The sequence below is a fragment of the Carassius auratus genome, chromosome 16 (assembly GCF_003368295.1).
Source record: "Carassius auratus strain Wakin chromosome 16, ASM336829v1, whole genome shotgun sequence".
In the NCBI taxonomy this organism is placed as follows: Eukaryota; Metazoa; Chordata; class Actinopteri; order Cypriniformes; family Cyprinidae; genus Carassius; species Carassius auratus.
In genome coordinates this window covers 24,720,271-24,726,453 of record NC_039258.1, presented here as the reverse complement: position 1 = coordinate 24,726,453, position 6,183 = coordinate 24,720,271, and the positions used below count along the sequence as shown (strand labels likewise).

General features: G+C 36.7%; 1 long non-coding RNA gene across 1 annotated transcript; it reads left to right on the top strand.

Annotated features, from left to right (window-relative positions):
- Positions 1-4,145: 4,145 nt before the first annotated feature.
- Positions 4,146-5,936, top strand: LOC113116860 (uncharacterized). The gene is made up of 3 exons (XR_003294087.1): positions 4,146-4,201; positions 5,455-5,582; positions 5,747-5,936. It is a non-coding gene; the product is annotated as an uncharacterized LOC113116860 (long non-coding RNA).
- Positions 5,937-6,183: the final 247 nt, after the last annotated feature.

The window sequence follows — 6,183 nt, the reverse complement described above, 5'->3', positions numbered from 1 at the left end:
TCACACAAGGGCCGTCACATTCCCCCCCATAATGTCGGTGACCCAGAGGGGCCACCGGCAAAACAAATCACAGGTACCATAACCCAATATAAATCGAAAACGTTAAATTACAAAATTACCACAACACAATAAATGGCAGAATATTACACAGCCGAAATATACATTAAATTTCAACTTGCGTTTAAGCTACTGCTTCCCTCCATTCCATCTTCAGAAACCCCGACCTGGGAATCAAATTAAGAAAACAGGCATAGGAAAAACAAGTCTTAAGACAACAAGAAGCGGCATCAATACTTAAAGCATAGGAGCACGTGATAACGCGTCTGCTATTACGTTGTCTACACCTTTAATGTGTCTAATCTCCAGTGCGTAGGCTTGCAAAAACAACGACCACCTCATGAGTCTCTGATTGGGACACTTCAGTGACTGTAAAAATGTCAACGGATTGTGATCGGTGTACACAACAAGTGGCCGCCCTCCTCCAATGTACACCTCAAAGTGCTGCAAAGCCCAAACAAGTGCCAGCGCTTCTTTCTCTATCACTGAATAATTGAACTGATAAAATTGTAGATTCACACTGAAGGCATCAAAACTATGAATTAACACATGTGGAATTATATATGGAAGTATATACATAACAAAAAAGTGTGAAACAACTGAAAATATGTCATATTCTAGGTTCTTCAAATTAGCCACCTTTTGCTTTGATTACTGCCGCTGTCGCCTCTGGCTTGCTTAGTTGGGGTCACTTCATCTACAGCGATATCATTGACTTGATTGCTAATAAAAACAGACACTATTTAAACTGAACAGAGATGACATAACTGAATTCAATGATGAACTGCCTTTAACTATAATTTTGCATTATTGAGACACTGTTTTCCAAATGAATGTTGTTCAGTGCTTTGACGCAATGTATTTTGTTTAAAGCACTATATAAATAAAGGTGATTGATTACTGCTTTCCACACTCTTAGCATTTTCTTGATGAGCTTCAAGAGGTAGTTACCTGAAATGGTCTTCCAGCAGTCTTGAAGGAGTTCCCCGAGAGATGCTTAGCACTTGTTGGCTCTTTTGCCTTCTCTCTGCGGTCCAGCTCACCCCTAAACCATCTCGATTGGGTTCAGGTCCGGTGACTGTGGATGCCAGGTCATCTGGCGCAGCACCCCATCACCCTCCTTCTTGTTCAAATAGCCCTTGATGCCTTCAGTGTGACTCTACAATTTTCTAGTCATGAAAATAAAGAAAACTCTTTGAATGAGAAGGTGTGTCCAAACTTTTGGTCTGTACTGTAAAAGAAAGTAAAATTTAAAACAAGCAATTCAATTATTTAAAAATGGAATGAATTTAAAACAATTAAAAATATAAAATGATTTTATATAAAATACATTGAATACGTAAAATACAGTGCAATCGGTTCGGACATTGCACAGTGCATATTCAATAAATGCACAGATAGCATACATATCCGGGCCTCATCTGGGCCAACTATGGCACATCTGGCTCAGTTCTGGCAGCGGCAGAGGTTATATGGGCCATCTCTGGCCCACACACATCAAGCCGGTTTTAGTTTGAGTTGTGGCATGCTGTTTATGGGCCAGATCTGGCCCGTGTGCGACAAACCGGCTTTAGTTTGAGTCGTGGCTTGCTGTGTGTGGGCCAGATCTGGCCGTGTGCGACAAACCGGCTTTAGTTTGAGTCGTGGCTTGCTGTGTGTGGGCCAGATCTGGCCCGTGTGCGACAAACCGGCTTTAGTTTGAGTCGTGGCCTGCTGTGTGTGGGCCAGATCTGGCCCGCGTGCGACAAACCGGCTTTAATTTGAGCCGTGGCTTGCTGTGTGTGGGCCAGATCTGGCCCGTGTTTGACAAACCGGTTTTAGTTTGAGTCGTGGCCTGCTGTGTGTGGGCCAGATCTGGCCCGCGTGCGACAAACCGGCTTTAATTTGAGTTGTGGCTTGCTGTGTGTGGGCCAGATCTGGCCCGTGTGTGACAAACCGGTTCTAGGTTGAGTTCTGGCTTGTTGTATGTGGGCCAGATATGGCCTATACCAGGTGACCAGATGTGCCATTTTCTGAAGACACGTCCTGGCAGATCACCTTACTTTACCAGTCAGTGGTTCTAAAACTATTTTGAGTACTGGACGCCCATAATATTTCAGGACACGTAATATAAATACATACACACATTTATTTGACCTACACGGACCTGTTATGAAGCTGCAATGTTATTTGATTTTTTTACATTTTTGTACCATGTCCTCTGGTGTGACACCATGTCCTTTGAACTTTTTCGGAACCACTAAAAAATGTTTATGCTTTGTTGTGCATTAATATGACACCCCTAAATTATATATATGTTTTTATTAAAAAGTGCATGTTAAGCTACATAATCCTAGAAAATTTTGCAAATGTGTCTTGCTTGCCACTAATGACAGGTTAGCTTGGAATAGCAAGGTCATTTTTTTTTGACAGAAAAGGCTGAAACATCCTTTGGTGTGATAAAAAAAAAAGTCCTCCATTGTGACACCTGTACTGTCACACCACAGGACAAAGTTTCTTTAAAAATCATTTTAAATAATAAATAATATTTTTATCTCCTTTTTATACTTTTAAATGCAATAATTACATTCATTAAATTAATCTAATCATCAAAAAAATGAATCTTTAGAATATATGAAAATTTCACTTTTTAATAAAATAAGTTACAAAAAATGAACTTTTTTCATGATATTCACATTTCTTCAAGATGCACCTTATACACACACACACACACACACACACACACACATATAAATATATATACACACATATATGAGTGTTCGTAAAAGCAACAATACAAAATCTTAAACTATAAAAGCACCACTTTGTCCCACTATTATGCACAGGCCTGGCATTTTGCACTGGATTATAGAACTACAAAATTAATTTTAAATTAGCATTATCATAACTGAATGACATTTTGAATTATGCAGTGATCTAATTATATCCACCAAGCAATTGTATGTAAATGTGTGAGATTTATGGTCATGGTTATAGGGAAATAACAAGAAGAACAAAGTGCAGTAAACGGTAAAACTGTTTGCACTACAAACCAGTACGTTCATAACTAAGGCAGTACATTAAACATAAAATAGTAAGATACAGCAGTTTGCAACAGTAAACAGCAAAACAAGCTGTTTGTACAGCTAATATAGCTGGAATGACAACGAAAGCCAGACACATTAAATCTACAAATGGCCGCGCCCCCTCTTACAGAAAAAAAATAAGGGACATATGTTTATTCATATGTTTATTTATGTAACGTAAGCGTGTTACTTTTAATTCGTGACGTCTCATGGGCATGCGCGCGGACCGGATGGAGTTGCCATGGAAACGGAGCGCAACACTGCATATATCACGAGGAAACACCCCGTTTCTCGCTGATTTCACTGTTTTCAGGTGAGTTAAGTCCATAAAATCACACAAATATTACTTATAACTGTTGTTGACACTTCTCTTACTTGTATTTGACTCGTTTCTGTTGTTTATTTACTTTATAGGAATGGTTTAATGTCTTCGAAAAAGTCCGTTAGCATTTCTACCGTTTTCAGACGACGGTCAGGTAAGATAACTCTATTGTGCTCTTATTTATGAAAGTTTGGGCTTTTAATCAAATCTTCATCTGTAGATGATAGCTTTTGACTGTTTTGTTGGTAATATTTCAATGGATGATTGGAAATTGCTTAATTTATTTAACCTTAACATTTACACTTTACTGTTTATCGATGATGTCACGTTATCAAGGAGCGCGAAAATTGGCAGAAAACTAAAGTTGTTTTGATCTTTTATGGTAAACATAAAACTTTTCTGCGATTTCAAGAGTGACAAAATAATCCTTCTACAACAGAAGGGAGTGTCCAAGATTTCAATATTTCTGAAGGGAGCTGCTGACAGAGATGTAGGAAGCGCTGAAAAGGTTAAGTAACCTAATATGCATTTTTTCACAACATATATCGCAATGAATCTGTTATTTTATTTATTTATTTTTTGCATTTCACCTGCTCTAGCTTGTTTCCATCCAATAAACCCGGAACTGCAGACTAAATATTGTTGGCTCTGTGTCAAATTGCTTGTTTTGTTCCTAGATTCTTCAGTGCTGATGGCCTGGAGTGAACCTACTGTAAGACAACATCTCCAAGATGCTATTGACCACAAGACTAGTACAGTAAGTCAAACCTAAAATATACACTACACTAGTGTTCAAAAGCTTGAAGTGAATACAATTTGTAATAATTATCTTCTGCTCACCTCTGTATTCATTATTTAATTAAAATATGTAAAAAGAGTAATATTGTGAAATATTATTACAACTTAAAATAGCTGTTTTCTATGTGAATACATTATAAACTAATTTATTCCTGTGATGTGCAGAGTATTTTCAGCATCATTCCTCCAGTCTTCAGTGTCACATGGATCCCTCAGAAATGCTGATTTGCTGCTCAAGAAACTTATTATCAGCGTTGAAACAGTTGTGCTGCTTCATTTTTTTTGTGGAAACCGTGATGCATTTTATTTTTCAGGATTCACAGATGAATACAAAGTTCAAAAGACCTGCATTTATTTATGCATTTAGCAGACGCTTTTATCCAAAGCGACTTACAGTGCATTCAGGCTATCAATTTTTGCATATCACGTGTTCCCGGGGAATCGAACCCCCAACCTTGCACTTGCTTGCTTGCTAGAGCAGTGCTCTACCAGTTGAGCTACAGGAACACTATTTGAAACAGATGATTTTGAACAATTTGATGCATGTAACACTAACATTCAAATGTTTGGATTCTATGTAACAATGAGTTAACAAAAAAAAAAATTCAGCACGTCTGTATATTAACATTGATCATAATCAGAAATGTGCAGTAAATCATCATATTAGAATGATTTCTGAAGATGTGTCACTGAAGACTGGAGTAATGATGCTGAAAATTCAGCTTTGATCAAAGGAATAAATGACATTTTAACATAATATTCACATAGAAAAGAGTTGTTTTGAATTGTAATAGTCACAGTGTTACTATTTTACTGTAATTTGATTCAATAAATGGAGCCGTGGTGAGCATAAGAGATTTTTTATAAAGGCATGAAATATCTTACAGACCCCAAACTCTTGAATGGTTGTGTAAATTACAGTTATGATGTTCCTCCCAGTTAAATTTTATTAAAATGTATGAAATGTTACTCTGGCATATGCAGTCCATTCTATAGAGACTGTGTCTGTTCCCCAAAAACAGACAACAAATAATGTGTATATTAAGGGATCTAGAAAAATTATTTCAGTTTAAAGCTACTAGATTAAAAATAGTACTCAATGTACTCCATTGATGAAATAGTAAAAAGTGCACATTGCCTGAAATGATATGAACAGCAGCTATGCTAATCTTTCTCCCTTTGCCTTCCTGTTTCTGCAAATGTCCATCTCAGGGTTATTAGAAACTGAACAGCACAGGACTTGCAGAACTTGTGAGGGCTTCAGATGATACCAGTACTCAAAAGACCTTAGATGATGGCAGCTATAGATGGACATACAAACTACCGCCACTGCAAAAAAGGTAATGTTAATTTGAAAATGCTGTGTCACAGTATCAAGGGCTCCCTTATCAGTTTTGCTTTCAGTACTGGAGAGTAAAAGATACATTTTTTTTGTTTGACGTTTTTTGTTTGATGTTTTTATTAGTACATATACGTTATCTTGCACATTTTATCTCCCCAACAGATTCTAATTTGAAAGAAGTTTATAATGCATGTTCGCTACTCCCAATTCAGAAGACTGAATCAGCCTGTGTATCTGAATGTTTCTCATACTCACTCCTCTCTGCCGCGTCTGAATTTGGGATTGTCCTTCGCTGTCAGTTATAAACGTCAAAATAAAAAAAAGAAATAAACATTTGAAATATATCAGTCTGTGTGTAATGAATAAATATAATATACAAGTTTAACTTTTTGAATGAAATTAGTGAAATAAATCAACTTTTTGATGATATTCTAATTATATGACCAGCACCTGTATATCATTGCTCTTTTATTGATTTTGATTGCTTCCATTGTCCTCATTTGTAAGTTGCTTTGGATAAAAGTGTCTGCTAAATGTAAATGTAATGTTCATGTGTATTTAACTATATAAATATTTATCTGTATTTTTTATTTTGTAAT